Raw genomic sequence first — 18721 nt, 5'->3', positions numbered from 1 at the left:
AGAGCTAGTAGCAGGGAGAGATAGAGAGAGGAAGACAGAGAGAGATACAGAGAGCAACCCCAGCTTCTCCAATCTATCCTCATAACTGAATTGCCTCATCCCTGGAACCTTGCTCGTGAATATTTTCTGCACCCTCTCTAATGCCCACACATCCTTCCTGAAGTATGGTGTCCGGAATTGGCCACAATACTAGTGGAGGCTGAACCAGTGTTTTATAAAGCTTCATCATAACTTCCTGGCTTTTATACTCCAAGCTTCTATTTACAAAGCCTGGGATCCCATATGCCTTTTAACCACTTTCTCAACTAGCCCTACCAACTTCAATTTGTGCACAGATATCCCCAGGTCTCTCTGTTCCTGCACCCACTTTCTTCTGTTCTTAGGTTCTCATAACACAGAGGGACAGGAGGACAGGGAAGTCTAGAAAGAAGAAGGGTCAGAGAGAGCAAACAAACAGGAAACACGAATGGGAACACCACCACCTGTAAGTTTCCCTTCAAGCCTCACACCATCCTGACTTGGAACTATATCACCGGTCCTTCACTGTCACTGGGTTAAAATCCTGAAGCTCCCTTCCTAACAGCACTGTGGGTGTACCTACCCCACCTGGATGGCAGCGGTTCAAGAAGGTTCCAGGGCAATTCGTGATGGGCAATAAATGCTGGCCTAGCCAGTAACGCACACACCCAACAAATGAATAAAAAATAATAACAATTTGGCACCAAGTCACGAAAGGAGATATTGGACGAGACACAAGAACACAAGAAGTACGAGCAGGAGTAGACCATTCAGCCCCTCGAGCCTGCCCTGCGATTCAATAAAATCATTGCTGATCTGTCCCAGGACTGAACTCCTCTTTCAGGCCTGCTCTGCATAACCCTAGACTCCCCGAGATTTCAAAAATGTATCTGTTTCTTCCTTAAATACAATTAGTGACCTAGCCTCCAGAACTCTGTGAGTGGAGAATTCCAGATTTCAGCACCATAAACTTGGTCAAAGAGCTTGGATTTAGGGAGCGTCTTCAAATAGGAAAGAGCACTAGTGAGACGGAGAGGTTTAGGAAAGGAATTCCAGAGTTAGGGCCATGGCAGCTTGAAGGCACGGCTACCAATGGTGGAACGATTCAAATTGGGGATGCTCAAGAGGCCAGAATTAGAGGATCGCAGATATTGGGGGATTGTGGAGCTGGAGGAGATTGCAGAGATAGGGAGGGGTTATTTCTAGAAGACAATTCCAAAATTCCACCATCCTTTGTGTGTAGAGGTGTTAATAAATTTCACCCTTGAAAGGCTTTTCAACAAATGTTCGATTTTTAGACTGTCCCCCGTCCGAGATTCCCCCAACCAGTGAGAAGAGTTTCTCTCTATCTCCCCCATCAGTTTCCAGTATTGTCAGGATACAGAGTAAAGCTCTGTCTGCACTGTCCCATAAAATGCTGCCATGCCAAGTCATCTACAGAGCAAATCTCTGTCTTCTCTGTTCTATCAAACACTCCCAGGACAGGTACAGTGTGGGGGTTAGATACAGAGAAAAGCTGCCTCTATATATGCCTCTCTTTCTCCTCCTCCATCCAGATGGGGAGAGTAACAATGAGAAAGACAGGGATAGATATAGAGAGGGAAGAACAGAGAGAAGGAAGGATAGCAAGGGGGCGAGAGTACCAGAGAGAAAGAGGAAGAGATTGGGATGCAGAGTGTCATTCAGTGCTCCTGCAAAGCTGTGTGCAGCAGCCTGGAAGGTACCACGCAGGTCCTGTTCCACGATAAATGACACAGGTCTGCAAAGATTCTTCAAATATTTAAAGGGACAGCGCATGAAAAAAATAACTGGCTCTGCACAACAACTAAAATTTCTGGGCACATTGGAACCAGCTGTGGCTCCGTGGGTAATAATCCTACGTCTGAGTTATATGTTTGTGGGTTTAGGCCAGAACACAAAATCTAGGCAGATGCCACCCAACAGTAAATCAGAACAGACCAGCGAGAGTCAGAAAAGGAAACTTGTCTTAAATTTGTGAGCCTTGCGTATTGGAATGTTTTAGTGTTTGAGTAAATTTTTAATATTTGCCGATGATCCCAAGCTTGGAGGTGATGCAAACAGTGAGGATGATAGCAATCGACTGCAACAGGACATAGATAGGTGAGCAGAATGGGCAGACAAAAGACAGATGGAATTTAATACAGGCAAATGTGAGGTGATGTATTTTGGGAGAAGTGATAGGGAGAGGCGATATAGACTTAATGGCACAGTTCCAGAGAGTGTTCAGGGACAGAGGGGCCTGGGGGTAAATGTACAAACATCTTTGAAGGTGGCAGGACATATTGAGAGAGCAGTCAGCAAAGCATGTGGCATCTTAGGCTTCATAAATAGGTGTGAGTACAAATGCATGGAAGCTATGCTGAACTTTTACAAAGCTCTGGTTTGAATATTGCATCCAGTTCTGGTCACCCTTAAGGAAGGATGTGAGGGTCCATCAGGGGGATCAGAGGAGATGGTAGTTCCAGGGAGGGGAGGGTTCAGTAAAGTGAATCGGAAACAGCAACCTGAAGGTCAATGAGTGTCAGAGCAATGAGAGTTAGTGAGGGTTGAGAACAAATATTTTCCCACAAAGAGAAACAGAGTGAGACTCCCAAATCTAGAGCCCCTTAGATAACAAGGTTCAAACCGGGTAGGATAAGGCACAAAAGGGAAGCTTATGTCAGATACCGAGAGCTCAATACCACAGAAAGCCAAGAGGAGTGAAGAAAATGCAGGGGTGAAATTAAAAAGCAAATTAGGAAAGCAAAGAGATAGTCGGGAAATTATATTACCAAGTAAAATCAAGGAAAGCACAAAGATGTTTTATAAATACATGAAGAACAAGAGTATAACTAAGGATAGAATATTCGGGACCAAAAAGGGAATGTGTGTATGGAGGTGGGAGATCTGGGCATGGTTCTTAATGAATACCTTATATTCATAAAAGAGCGGGAACGATGCAGACAATGTAGTTAAAGAGGAGGAATGTGAAATATTGGATGGGATAAACAGAATGAGAGGGAAATATTAAGGGGTTTTGCATCTCTGAAAGTGAATAAATGGTCAGGCCTGGATGCATTGGAATCAGTTCAGAGAAGGTTCACTGGGCTGATTCCTGGGATGAAGGGGTTATCTAATGAGGAAAGGTTGAACAGGTTGGGCCTGTACTCATTGGAGTTTAGAAGAATGAGAGGTGATCTTATTGAAACATACAAGATTCGGAGGGGACTTTACATGGAGGATGTTGGGAGGATGTTCCCCTTGTGGGGGAGTCTAGAACTGGGGGGCACCGTTTAAAAATAAAGGGTCTGCCATTTAAGACTGAGCTGAGGAAAATTTCTTTGCCCTAGCAGTTGGTTAGGCTTTGGAATTATCTTCCCCAGAGAGCAATGGAGGTTGGGTCAATGAATATATACAAGGGAGTCAAGGGTTATGGGGGGCAGGCAGGAAAGTGGAGTTTAGGTCACTATCAGATCAATCATGATCTTATTAAACATAGAACATAGAATATAGAACGTAGAACAGTACAGCACAGTACAGGCCCTTCGGCCCACGATGTTGTGCCGAACCTTTGACCTACTCTAAGATCAAACTACCTACCTACCCTTCATTCTACTATCATCCATGTACCTATCCAAGAGTCGCTTAAATGTCCCTAATGTATCTGCTTCTACTACCACCGCTGGCAGCGCATTCCACGCACCCACCACTCGCTGTGTAAAGAACCTACCTCTGACATCTCCCTGAAACCTTCCTCCAATCACCTTAAAATTATGCCCCCTGGTGATAGCCCTTTCCACCCTGGGAAAAAGTCTCTGGCTATCCACTCTATCTATGCCTCTCATCATCTTGTACCCCTCTAACAAGTCACCTCTCATCCTTCTTGGCTCCAATGAGAAAAGCCCTAGCTCCCTCAACCTTTCTTCATAAGACATGCCCTCCAGTCCAGGCAGCATCCTGGTAAATCTCCTCTACACCTTCTCTAAAGCTTCCACATCCTTCCAATAATGAGGCGACCAGAACTGAACACAATATTCCAAGTGTGGTCTAACCAGGGCTTTATAGAGCTGCAGCATAACCTCGTGGCTCTTAAACTCAATCCCCCTGTTAATGAAAGCCAACACACTATACGCCTTCTTAACAACCCTATCAACTTGGGTAGCAACTTTGAGCGATCTATGGACATGGACCCCAAGATCCCTCTTTCCTCCACACTACCAAGAATCTTGTCTTTAAGCCTGTATTCTGCATTCAAATTCGACCTTCCAAAATGAATCACTTCACACTTTTCCAGATTGAACTCCATCTGTCACTTCTCAGCCCAGCTCTGCATCCTGTCAATGTCCCGTTGCAACCTACAACAGCCTTCCACACTATCCACAACTCCAGCAACCTTCGTGTCATCGGCAAACTTGCTAGCCCAGCCTTCCACTTCCTCATCCAAGTCATTTCTAAAAATCACAAAGAGTAGAGGTCCCAGAACAGATCCCTGCGGAACACCACTGGTCACCGAGCTCCATGCTGAATACTTTCCATCTGCTACCACCCTCTGTCTTCTATGGGCTAGCCAATTTTGTATCCAGACATGGCAGAACAAGCTCGAGGGGCTGAATGGCCTACTCCTGTTCCTATTTCTTAGGATCGTGTGTATAAATTGGAGGGTTTTCTCTCCACTTTTTAAACCATTTTTATAGCAGAGACAGGGTTATGTGTAATACAAAGAGAGGCAGGTTCTACTGCAGACCTGACCAGTGCATTGATAACTGAGACTAGCGTAAAAGCTGTCAAGGATACAGAATTCTAAATGTGCATTCAGGGGAACTTTTTTATGCCAGTGCGTAGCAAGGTCAACAAGAGATGAGTCAGTTTGACACTTAGTTGTCGGGAATGAAGCTGGGCCGGTGGAAGGCGAGATAGAAAAAATGGACTGGAAAAAGCTACTTGAAGGTACATCAGTGTCAGAACAGTGAGAGTGAATCATTTCATCTTGGAGGATTTATTATTCCAGATTTATTTTTTATTTTCAGAGAAATTCAAATTCACAATAGCCCAATGTGGGATTTGAACTCCTGATTTTTCAGCCATTAGCTCAGGCTTTCAGATTACAAACTGCAAAAGACACTCACCTTCCTACTGGTGTTTCCTGACTGTCTCAGCTTTTGTATATTGTCCCCAATCTTGTTCTTTCATATGTCTAAAGACTTTGATGTTATTCAGACATTGGTAAACCATTTCATTCTCTCATGACTTCGGCTTAAAGACCTTCAGGGACGCAATCCACAATCTAATTCACACCCGATTCAATCAACCAATATCTTCACCTCCATTCAAACACCCCGATATCCTGTCCCTGCACAGACAACTGACAGTTCCACAATGCAGGAATGTCCAAATTAGAAACCACATTTACCTGACAGAATGCAAGCTCCAAATTGAATCATTAAGATATAGAAAATACCACAGAAATGTGACTTGTTCCTTGGAACAGTAAGACTGAAACATTTCAGGGTACTATTCAACCAAGAACGATTCCGAGAAAAGTCAGGATCAGGATTGAAAGAGAAAGAGAGACAGCAAAAGGGGGGAGAGAGAGAAAGAGGGTACAGAGAGAGAGAGAGAGACACTGTCAGCTCCTGTATCTGTAAGGGTTCTCTGTTCCTCCACCCATTTTAACATTGAACCATTTCGTTTAGATTGCCTCTCCCAAAGTCTTCCTTCCAAAATCCATCACTTCACAGTTCTCAGCATTGAGGTTAACCTGCCATGTGTCTGTCCAATTCACCAGACTGCCAACAGCCTCCTGAAGTCTGCTACTATTCTCTTCTCTCTTTGCTACATTTCCAAAGATTTGTGCCATCTACAAATTTTGAAGTTCTGCCCCGTAAACCCAAATCAAGTCATTAATGTACAGAGTAAAGCTCCCTCTACACTGTCCAATCAAACACTCCCAGGAAGATCATGGGGTGGATACAGAGTGAATATCGCTTGACACTGTCCGAAACGGACAGAGAGAGAGAGAAAGAAAGAGAGAAACAGAGAGACATAGACTGATAGTGTGACTGAGAGAGAAAGAAGGATATTTAACAACAGACATAGGAAGAGGAGGATGCAATTTAACACCTCAAATCTGTTCCAGCATTCAATGAGACCAGGGCTGATCTGTGATCTAACCTGCACCATATATCCTGCCTTTGCCCCATGTCTCTTAATACCTTTGGTTAACAAGAATCGATCAATCGCAGATTTTAAAATTAACCAATAAGTCAGCATAACATTTTCACAACCAATATCATGAGGATGTGATGGCTCCCACAGTGGAATAGCTTGCCTGCTATTTAGAATAGAGGCTATTCCTTCTGGATCATCAAAAGTGTCCACATGGGCACCAACTTCATCTACATCTCTCCCTCTCCCGCTGTTTTATTTCTCCATACCTGTCTCTTATGTTTGTGTACACAGCAGTGAAGGATTACATCAAATTAATCTATCTTACATTCTCCCTTTCAGTCCACGCCAACAATCTCTCTCTCTCTCTCCAACATTGTCCCTCTCTACAGCCCACTCTCTGCCTGTATATCTAACCCTCTCTCCCTCTGTCTCCCTCTTCGTGTCAGAGATAGCAGGAGGGAGAGATAGAGTGAGGAAGACAGACAGAGACACAGAGAAGAACCCCAGCTTCTCCAATCTATCCACATAACTGAAGTCCCTCATCCCTGGAACCAGGCTTGTGACTCTTGTCTGCACCCTCTCTAATGCCTCCACATCCTTCCTCAAGTGCGGTGCCCAGAATTGGATACAATACTCCTGTTGAGGCCAAACCAGTGTTTTGCACAGGTCTGACATAGCCTCCTTGCTTTTGTACTTGATATCTCTATTTATAAAGCACAGGACACCTAATGCCTTTCAACCACTTTCTCAACCTGCTCTGCTGCCTTCAGTGATGTGTGTACAAAGGTCCCCCAGGTCTGTCTGTTCCTGCACCTCCTTTAGAATTCTGTCCTTTACATCGTCTCTCCTCCTTTTTCCTACCCGTGGAGGCGGAAGATGCAGGCATGGTTCTGAATGAATACATTTTTTTTAATTCATCCATGGGATGTGGGCATCACTGGCTATGCCAGCATTTATTGCCCATCCCTAATTGCCCTTGAGAAGGTGGTGGTAAGCTGCCTTCTTGAACCGCTGCAGTCCATTTGGAGTAGGTAGACCCACAGTGCTGTTAGGAAGGGAGTTCCAGGATTTTGACCCAGCGACAGTGAAGGAACAGTGATATAGTTCCAAGACAGGATGGTGCGTGACTTGGAGGGGAACTTGCAGATGGTGGTGTTCCCATGCATTTCCTGTCCATGTCCTTCTAGTTGGGAGAGGTCGCGGGTTTGGAAGGTGCTGTCTAACGAGCGTTGGTGTGTTGCTGCAGTGCATCTTGTAGTTGGTACACACTGCTGCCACTGTGCGTCGGTGGTGGATGAAGTGAATGTTTGTAGATGGGGTGCCAATCAAGCGGGCTGCTTGGTCCTGGATGGTGTCGAGCTTCTTGAGTGTTGTTGGAGCTGCACCCATCCAGGCAAGTGGAGAGTATTTCATCACACCCCTGACTTGTGCCTTGTAGATGGTGGACAGGCTTTGGGGAGTCAGGAGGTGAGTTACTCGCTGCAGGATTCCTAGCCTCTGACCTGCTCTTGTAGCCATGGCATTTATTTGGCTACTCCAGTTCAATTTCTGGTCAATGGTAGCCCCTAGGATGTTGATAATGGGGGATTCAGCGATGGTAAAGCCTTTGAATGTCAAGGAGAGATGGTCAGATTCTCTCTTGTTGGAGATGGTCATTGCCTGGCACTTGTGTGGCGCGAATGTTACTTGCCACTTATCAGCCCAAGCCTGGATATTGTCCAGGTCTTGCTGCATTTCTACACGGACTGCTTCAGTATCTGAGGAGTCATGAATGGTGCTGAACATTGTGCAATCATCAGCGAACATCCCGACTTCTGACCTTATGATTGAAGGAAGGTCATTGATGAAGCAGCTGAAGATGGTTGGGCCTAGGACACTACCCTGAGGAACTCCTGCAGTGATGTCCTGGAGCTCCGATCATTGACCTCTAACAACCACAATTATCTTCCTTTGCACTAGGTATGACTCCAGCCAGCGGAGAGATTTCCCCCTGATTCCCATTGACCTCAGTTTTGCTAGGGCTCCTTGATGCCATACTCAGTCAAATGCTACCTTGATGTCAAGGGCAGTCACTCTCACCTCACCTCTTGAGTTCAGCTCTTTTGTCCATGTTTGACCCAAGGCTGTAATGAGGTCAGGAGCTGAGTGGCCCTGGCGGAACCCAAACTGAGCGTCACTGAGCAGGCTATTACTAAGAAAGTACCGCTTGATGGCACTGTTGATGACACCTTCCATCACTTTACTGATGATTGAGTGTAGGCTGATGGGGCGGTATATGTCCGGGTTGGACATTTGTGCTGTTACAGGTATGTCCTGTACACACAGCTGCTTTTTGTGTCCAGGACATACCTGGGCAATTTTCCACATTGCAGGGTGGATGCCAGTGTTGTAGCTGTACTGGAACAGCTTGGCTAGGGGCGCGACAAGTTCTGGAGCACAGGTTTTCAGTACTATTGCGGAATGTTGTCAGGGCCCACAGCTTTTGCAGTATACAGTGCCTTCAGTCATTTCTTGATATCACGCTGAGTGAATCAAATTGGCTGAATTCTGGCATCTGTGATGCTGGGGACTTCAGGTGGAGGCCGAGATGGATCATCAACTCCGCACTTTTGGCTGAAGATTGTTGCAAATGCTTCAGCCTTATCTTTCACACTGATGTGCTGGGATCCACCATCATTGAGGATGGGGATATTTGTGGAGCCACCTCCTCCAGTTAGTTGCTGAACTGTCCACCACCATTCATGGCTGGATGTGGCAGGACTGCAGAGCTTAGATCTGATCCGTTGGTTATGGGATCGCTTAGCTCTGTCTATTGCATGCTGCTTATGCAGTTTGGCATGCAAGTAGTCCTGTGTTGTAGCTTCACCAGGTTGACACCTCATTTTTAGGTATGCCTGGTGCTGCTCCTGGCATGCCCTCCTGCACTCTTCATTGGACTACTGGCTTTATGGTAAGAGGGGCCGACGCAGACATTGTAGTCAATGAGGAGGGGTTTGAAATATTGAATGGGATACAGTGAGACAGGCAATATTAAGGGGTTTCGCATCTTTGAAAGCTGATAATTCACCAGGCTCAGACTGTTAAGAGGTGGAAGGGAGGAAATAGCAGAGGCTCTGACCATCATTTACCAATCCACTCTGGTTACAGTCGTGGTGCCAGAGGACTGTAGGACTGTTAATTATTAACAAAGGAGAAAGTAATAGACTGAGTAATTACAGGCCACCCAGCTTATTCACAGTGGAGGGCAAATTATTGGGTATAAGGGAATGATTCACTCCTTTCTAGTACTGTGTGTCTCAGTGTCTCCATGTCTGTGTCTCTGTCACATTTTAAGCACTGCCCTTACATTGGTGAGGAGTCTGTCTCTGAAATAAATGTCCCAGTGTTGTGGTAACATAAAATGACCACTGAAAACCAGCATAAAAATGGCTGACTAACGTTTGTGGATTTTCACAGATGTTTGAGAGGAGAGACAGAGAAAGACAGACAGACAGAACGAGAGACAAAGAGAGAGACACAGACCGAGACACAGAGAGTGATAGCAGGATATTTGTCGTTGGACAGAGGAAGAGGAGCAGGCGATTTGGCCAATCAACCCTGTTTTGTCATTCAGTGAGCTCATGGCTGATGTATGACCTAACTCCACATAAATATGTTGCCCCTTAATACCTTTTGTTCATAAAAATCTATCAAACTCATATTTAAAAATTAAAAAGTGTCTCAGCATTAATTGCTGTTTGTGGAAGAGAGTTCCAAACTGATTCCACACCTGGTGTATTGAAGTGTTTCTTCATTTCACTCCTGAAAGATTTTTAGACCACGTTTATATTTTTAGACTATGCCTCCAAGTTCCTGACAGCCAGTGGGAATTGTTACTCTCTGTCCACCCTATCAGTTTCCCTCATTATCTTGAAAACATTCATCAAATCATCCCACAACCTTCTAAATTACAGGGATACATAGCAAAGCTCCAGCTACACTGTCCCATTAAACATTCCCAAGCCAAGCACAATGTTGGGTTTGACATAGAGTAAATTTACCTTTACGTTGTCCCATCACACACTCCCAGGACAGGAACATCATGGGGTGGATACAGAGTGAATCTCACTCTACACTGTCCAAAACAGACAGAGAGAGAGACAGAAAGAGAGAAGCAGAGAGACATAGACTTACAGGGTGACTAAAAGAGAAATAAGGCTACTTCACAGGGGATATTGGAAGAGGAGGATGCAATTTAACACCACAATCCTGTTCCAGCATTCAATGAGATCATGGCTGATCTGTGATCTAACTTACACCATATATCCTGCCTTTGCCCCTTATCTCTTAATATCTTTGGTTAACAAGAATCTATCAATCACAGATTTAAAAATTAACCAATAAGCCAGCATAAAATTTCCACAACCAATATCATGAGGATGTGATGGCTCCCACAGTGGAATAGCTTGCTAGATGTTTAAAATGGAGTCCATTCCTTCTGGATCATCAAAAGTATCCACCTGGGCCCCAACTTCATCTACATTTCTCCCTCTCCCGGTGTTTTTTTGTCTCCATATCTATCTCCTATATGTTTGTGTACACAGCAGTTAAGGATTACATCAAATTAAAATATCTTACATTATCCTTTTTATCCATCTCAACAATCTTTCTCTCTCCAACTTTGTGCCTCTCTACAGCCCTCTGTAGATATGCCTTCATATCTAACCCTCTCTCCCTCTGTCTCTCTCCTAGTGTCAGAGATAGCTGGAGGGAGAGACAGAGAGAGAATGTTGAAGGAACTGTACTCTGTTCCTGAGCTGTGCTGAAGCTGTTCTGGGAGTGTTTGATGGGCTACATTAATCGGCTGTGTACAGTCCTGTATCAGGCTGTGAAGAAGCAGAGCATGTTCAGTCCACAACGGGCCAAAGGGAAAGATTCACCCCTGTCTGCTACTGGGAAGAGAGACTGACCTTAACATCAAGGCAGCGTTTGACTGAGTGTGGCATCGAGGAGCCCGACTAAAACTGAAGTCAGTGGAAATCAGGGGGAAAACTCTCCACTGGTTGGAATCATACCAAGCACAAAGGAAGATGGTTGTGCTTGTTGGAAGTCAATCATCTCAGTCCCAGGCCTTCACTGCAGGAGTTTATCAGGGTCGTGTCCTCAGCCCAACCATCTTCAGCTGAGATCCCAGCGGAAAATGCTGGATATATTGAGCAGGGCAAGCTGCATCTGTGGAAAGAGAAACAGAGGTAGTGATTCAGCTCGATGCTTTCCAGATTTCCAGCATCGATAGTATTTTGCCTCAGATAATGAAGCAATCCAGAACCACATGCAACAAGACCCAGACAACATTCAGGTTTGGGCCGACCAGTGGCAAGGAACATTCACGTCACACAAGTGCCAGGCAATGACCATCTGCAACACGAGAGAATCCAACCACTTCCCCTTGGCATTCAAAGCATTATCCCATCGCTGAATCCCCCAGCATCAACATCCTGGGGAAACACTGACATCAAACTTAACTGAACGAAACACATCAATAGTTTTTTCACCATCTCTCTGAGACAGAGAGACACAGATAAAGAATGTGAGGGGACCTTGACAGAACCTCGGTAAATTGTTCCCACCATTGCTAATGATAGAAATCAAGGATTATATTAGAGCAAGGAAGAGGCATATATCGTTAGCCCCTTTGTAACTATATCCTTTCGTTCAGATTGCCTCTCCTCCTTCTTCCTACCTGTGGAGGTTAATGATGTGGGTATGGTTCTTAATGAATACTTGTGCATGTCTTCATAAAAGAGGGGGAACAATGCAGAAGTTGTAGTTAAAGAGGAGGAGTGTGAAATATTGGATGGGATAAACAGAGTGAGAGGGGAAATATGAAGGTGTTTGGCAGCTTTGAAAGTGGAGAAATGGTCAGGCCTGGATGGATTGGAATCAGTTCAGAGAAGGTTCACTGGGATGATTCCTGGGATGAAGGGGTTATCTTTGAGGAATGATGGAACAAGTTGGGCTTATACACATTGGAGTTTCAAAGAATGAGAGGTGATCTTATTGAAACATACAAGATTCTGAGGGGACTTTACAGGGCGGATGCTGGGACGATGTTCCCCTTGTGGGGGAGTCCAGAACTCGGGGGCAGGTACAGTGTTGGGTTAGATACAGAGTGAATCTTCCTCTATATATGCCTCGCTTTCTCTTCCTCCATTCAGATGGAGAGAGTAACAGTAAGAAAGAACAGGGATAGATATGGAGAATAACAGAGAAAGGGAAGGATAGCATTGGGGAGAGAGTACCTGAGAGAAAGAGGAAGAGATTGGGTCGGAGGGCGTCTGTCAGTGTTCCTGCAAACCTGCGTGCAGCAGCCACAAAGGTCCCACACAGATCCTGTTCCACAATAAATAGCACACGTCTTCAAAGATTCTTCAAAAATTTCAAGCAACAGCTCACGGTAAAAAACTGGGCACGCACAACATCTAAATTTTCACGGGAACATTGGAGCCAACTGCGGAATACAGGTTTCTTACCAGCCTGCATAAGGAAGTGCAATCTCTGCAGATGCGGTGAAACCAAAAGCAGCTGATTTAAAATGGCAAACTGATTTATGTGGAGTTTTGCAAAGGGTCTGAGAGAGGAAAGAGAAACAAGCATCGACAGACACACACACACAGAAACACACACACACACACGCACACACACAGAAACACACACAAACAGAGAGACTCGGACAGAGAGTGAAAGAAGAATATTTCAATTTTCAAAAGGCATTTGATGAGATCAATCTCAGATTTAAAAACGACAATTGATTTTGCATCAAGGTGCGTGTGTAGAAGACTTGTTCCAAACTACTACCACCGTTTGCCTGGAGTGTCGGATTAACCCAGGTCACTCACTGTGCCTGGCTCAGGCTCAAGACTCACCTGCTTCATTCACTGAGACGCTCCTGTATCACTTGCCTTAATGTCAACGGATGCCAGGTTTGGGAGTGGGACAGGCACACGGGATTAGGACGACTGCTCATGTGGAGGATAAGCATCAGTAATCCCTCAGAGAATCAGAACAGGCCAGGGAGAATCAAAAAGACGAAACTTGTGTTGAATTTGTGAGCCTCGCTCTCTGGAATGTTTCAGTGTTTAGTGAGAATGTTGAGCCAGTGACATTTTGCCCCAGTGGGATGAATAGATACTATATGAACTTATTGCAACAGTAAGGTTCCGTGTGTATTGTAAATATGGACTGAAATAACAATGTAACTGATCAATTTTCAGCTGAAAACTATGACTATAGTTATACCTGATATCCTGTGAGAATGTACATAAGACGCGACGGGATGAAGTCAAAGTGGCCACAGTTGAATTTGCTAGCTTGATCATTGTGGGAACACAAGGGTTAAGTAAGTTAAAAATATTAAATGGTCAATTCACTTGTACAAATAAACACTTAACAGACATCACTTTGGAATGTGCTATATGCTGCATTCCGAAGACAAGATATGGACAGTAAATGACAGAAAAAAATGAGGTGATGTGGGAAGAGTGGGACAGTGCGACTAACTGGACTGCTCTTCAAAAGAGACTGCACAGATTCAATTTGTCGAATCGCCTCCTACTGTGTTACAGTATGCTATGATTCTATGCTCCTCTTCTGAGAGAGAGAGAGAGGGAGAGAGTGAGAGAGAAAGATTTAGAGATGGGATGAGGTAGAGAGAGAGAGATAGAGAGGTGGGGTGAGGGAAAGAGAGAGAGACGGGCTGAGGGAGAGAGAAAGATACAGAGATGAGGTGAAGGAGAGAGAGAGAGGAAGACAGATGGGGTGAGGGAGAGAGAGATGGAGAGGCTGAGGGAGAGAGAGAGAGAGAGAGATGGGGTGAGGGAGAGAGAGAGAAAGAAAGATACAGAGATGGGGTGAGGGAGAGAGAGAGAGAGACGGGTTGAGAGAGAGATAGATAGAGGCAGGGTGAGGGAGAGAGACGGGTAAGGAGGAGAGAGAGACAGTCTGGCTGCGGGACAGTGAGAGAGAGAGACACACAGTAAGGGAGAGGTTGAGGAGTTAAATGTCTCAAAGAGATTGGACGGGCTCAAGAGGCCTAACGGCCTGCTCCTGTCTTGCTCAGGGCTTTATTAATATTACATTTTGAACTAAACAAGGTCGTGATGATAATTTTTAGCAAATGAAACGAATTAATTAACAACAGGTTCTCCTTTAAAATTATTAATCCGAATTCACAATATTACTTGTGTGAATTTGGGCTTGACAGATAATTTGCTGTTTATTAACATCACTGAATAAATAAATATTGGATGATTCAATATTAATTTGTTCCCATCCTTGTTCAAACTCCTACTGACTCACTCGAAGGTTTAAACCTAAGGAGCAGTTCTGATGGTGCAAGGTCCATTTAAGAGGTTGGGATTAACCCTCTCCCTGCTCCCCACCCCCCCCCCCCCCCCACCCCCTCCCCTCGGGGTCACAGTGCTGGGTCAGGAGTCACAGACTGCACAGACACTGGGATTTTCCCATGACCCCTGACCCCAAAGACAAGAAAAGGAAAGCAAAACTTCTCCTGGTCCATGTGAAATCAGATTAACAACAAATTTAAAACCCATGAAATATAAAAAGAGAACAGAGAGATTTTGATGTTTGTAAAAACATTATATACACGGAGGAAGTGTTTGTGTTTATCTGTCTAAGTTGGTCAATGTAAATATATGTGGCTCTGTGTGGGTTTCTCTCTCTCTCTCAATCAGTGGGAATGGATGTGCCTGGGTGTGGATTTCTATGTGTGTGTGTGTGTGTGTGTGTGTGTGCATGCGCTTATCTGGACATGTTAGTCTGCCTGTATTTATTTGGCTGCCTTTGTGTCTGTGTGTGGGTTTGTGTCTCTCTGTGTTTGAATACAAAAGCATGAAAGTTATGCTGAATGTTTTTAAGCCTCTGGTTAGGCCACGACCAGAATACTGCATCCAATTCTGATGACCACACTTTAGGAAGGATATGAGAGTCCATTGGAGGGAGCAGAGGGGATGGTGGTTCCAGGGATGGGGGATTTTAGCAAAGTGGACTGGAAACAGCTACTTGAAGGTCAATCAGTGTCAGAGCAGTGAGAGTTACTGAGGGTTGAGATCAAATATGTTCACACAAAGACAAACAGGGTGGGACTCCCAAATCTAGAGCCCCTTGGATGTCAAGGATCAAACCGGGTACGATAAGGCACAAAAGGGAAGATTATGTCAGCTCCCGAGAGCTCAATAACACAGAAAGCCGAGAGGGGTGTCTCAAGTTCAGGGGTGAAATTAAAAAGCAAATTAGGAGAGCAAAGAAATGGACAGAAAATAATATTACCAAGTAAAAGGGAAGAAATCACAAAGATGTTTTATAAATACATTAAGAGCAAAAGGATAACAAAGGATAGAGTATTCGGGACCAAAAAGGGAATGTGTGTGTGGAGGTGGGAGATGTGGGCATGGTTCTTAATGAATACTTTGTGTTTGTCTTTATAAAAGAGGGGGAACGATGCAGACATTGTAGTTGAAGAGGAGGAGTGTGAAATATTGGATGCGATAAATGGAGTGAGAGGGAAATATTAAGGTTCTTGGCATCTTTGAAAGTGGATAAATGGTCAGGCCTGGATGCATTGGAACCAGTTCAGAGAAGGTTCACTCGGCTGATTCCTGGGATGAAGGGGTTGTCTTATGAGGAATGGTTGAACAGGTTGGGCCTATACTCATTGGACTTTAGAAGAATGAGAGGTGATCTTATTGAAACATACAAAATACTTAAAGAGATAGACAGGTTAGATGCAGGTAAGATGTCTCCTTTAGTTCGGGAGTCTAGAACCAGGGGACACAATTTCAAAATAAGCGGGAAGCCACTTAGGTCAGAGATGGGGAGAAATTTCTTTGCTCAGAGGGTTGTGAATCTTTGGAATTCTCTACCTCAGTGTGCTGTGTAAGCTCAGTCTGGGGAAAAGGCATTGAAGTGGATGATCAGCCATGATCGTATTGAATGGTGGAGCAGGCTCGATGGGCTGAATGGCCTACTCCTGTACCTATGTTCCCAAGCTGCTGAAATAGTTTCTCCCAAATTATGCCATCAGTTCCCCTTAATATTTCAACATCTTTGAACAAATCACCTTGATCCTCCTAAATTCCAGGCAATAAATCCATAGTCTGTCTAATATCACCTCGTAATTTAATCTGTGGAGTCCAGTTATCGTACTGGTAAATCTACACTGCACTCAAATGGACATGGACCCCCCAAATCTCTTTGGACCACCAGTGTTTCTAGCTTTACACCATTTATGAAGTACTCTGTTCTAGTCTTTTTGGCTCACATTGAAATCTATATACCACAGTTTTGCCCATTTATTTAAGATATTAATATCTTTTGTAATTTGATGCTTCCAGCTACACTGCTTACAATGCTGCCTATTTTTGTGTCATTGTCAAACTTGGGTATGTGGCATTCTACCCCACCATCTTAAATCGTCAATCAATACAGCAAAACTGAGACACGTGGGCTTTGCACTCGTTGACAGGAGTGAATCATTCCATCCTAGACGTTTTTTTAAATTCCAGATTTTTTTTTCAGAAATAACAGTATTCAATTTCACAACAGCCCAGATTGGAATTTGAACTCCTGCTGTTTCAGTCATCAGATCAGGCCTTCGAATTAAAACCCATAAAAAGAGATTCATTTTCCTACTGCTGTTGTCTGACTGTCTCAGGTTTTGTATATTGTTCCCTTCTCCTCTTCTTCCATGTGTCTGAATTCTTTCAAGTTTGTCAGACATTGATAAACTACTTCATGTGGTGTTCTGTAAATACCTTCAATTCTGTATATCTGCAAGGGACACAATTCAAATTCTCACCTTATTGTATCAACCAAAACCTGCAGGTCCATTCAAACACACCTATTTCTTATCTGAACTGGCACCCATTTTCACATTTTCACATTGTACAATTTAGTTTATATCACTTCTCCTCAGCCTTCCTTCCAAAATGCATAATTTTACATTTCTCAGCATTGAAGGTAACCTGCCATGTGTCTGACCATTTCACCAGACTGCCTCCATCCTCCTGAACCCCACACTGTACCTGCCCTGACAGTGCTTTATAGAACAGAGAAGACAGAGATTTACTACTATTATTCCCTTCCCTGTTTATTACATTGCAGATGGCACAATGGTGAAGTTATGCCCTGTAAACCCAAGTCCAAGTCATTAATATGTACCAAAAAGATCAGTGGTCCTAATCCAAAGCCCTGGAGAATACCACTGCCCCACAATGTACACTGTGTACAGTGGAGTACAAAAGCAGGGAGGTTATGCTGAACATTTATAAAGCTCTAGTTAGGCCCCAACCGGAGAACTGTGTTCAGTTCTGGTCACCGCACTTTAGGAAGGAGGTGACGGTCCTTGAGAGAGTGCAGAGATTTACCAGAATGGTTTCAGGGATGGAGGACTTTAGCTGCAAGGTTAAGTTGGAAAAGTTGAGTTTGGTCTTCTTAGAACAAAGGAGATTGAAGGGAGATTGAATAGAATTGTATTAAATTATGTCAGGCAAAGATACTGCCCTCCAGTCTGAAGCAGCTGTTCACCACTAGTCGCTGTGTTCTGTCCCTCAGCCAATGTTGTATCCACTCCGTCACTGTACCGTTCATTCCATGAGCATTCCTTTCGTGAACTGGTCAATTATGACGTCGCATTCTGACCTCCACCAGAAGAAATTGGTGCCAGAGCAGAGAAAAACACACACAGACAGGCAATGACCATCTGCAACAAGAGAGAATCCAACCACCTCCAATTGGCAAAGCCTTTCAACCGAATTGTGACAATGCTGTGACATTTGATGTCTGCAGATATGTTCTGTAATTCTTAAAGCTGCTGGATCTCTTGCAGTGATATCAGTTCTCATGTGACCCAGGAAAGTGTTGTCACCTGTTTCGTAAAAGCACAAAGAATCCATTGTAGCTCTGCCCCAAAGCCCAATAGGTTAATCTGACCAATTTTATTTGTAAATTTAGAAATTGAAAGTCGAATAATATCCAATAAATACATTTTGCCCGCAGCAATGCAAATGTTGTGTGGTGAATTAAATGAATAATTCAGCTGCAGCGGGTTAATTTCCTTGCTTGTCTCCAAAGGGGTGGAGGAAAACATTCTCAGATGCATCACTATATGTAACTTCGTTGAAAAATAAATCTTGATTGAAAACTTCTTCTGGTCTACCTTATCTTGAATGAACTTTCTAACTTTCTTGGATTTCCCCTCGAAGACTCGGTTATCATCTTTAACAACATGAATTCATTTATTCTCTTTATATATTTTTGTATAAGTGCCTTTGATCACTGGTGGGTCTGTCAATTTCTCCACGTTCGCCGAAAGGGTTTTCCCTCCCAAGAATCGGCGGGCACAGTGGCGCAGTGGTTAGCACTGCAGCCTCACAGCTCCAGTGACCCGGGTTCAATTCTGGGTACTGCCTGTGTGGAGTTTGCAAGTTCTCCCTGTGTCTGCATGGGTGTCCTCCGGGTGCTCCGGTTTCCTCCCACA

Source organism: Heterodontus francisci, chromosome 28, assembly GCF_036365525.1.
Source record: "Heterodontus francisci isolate sHetFra1 chromosome 28, sHetFra1.hap1, whole genome shotgun sequence".
NCBI classification, from domain to species: Eukaryota; Metazoa; Chordata; class Chondrichthyes; order Heterodontiformes; family Heterodontidae; genus Heterodontus; species Heterodontus francisci.
The sequence above is the reverse complement of the archived record's forward strand: the minus strand, read 5'-3'. Positions refer to the sequence as shown.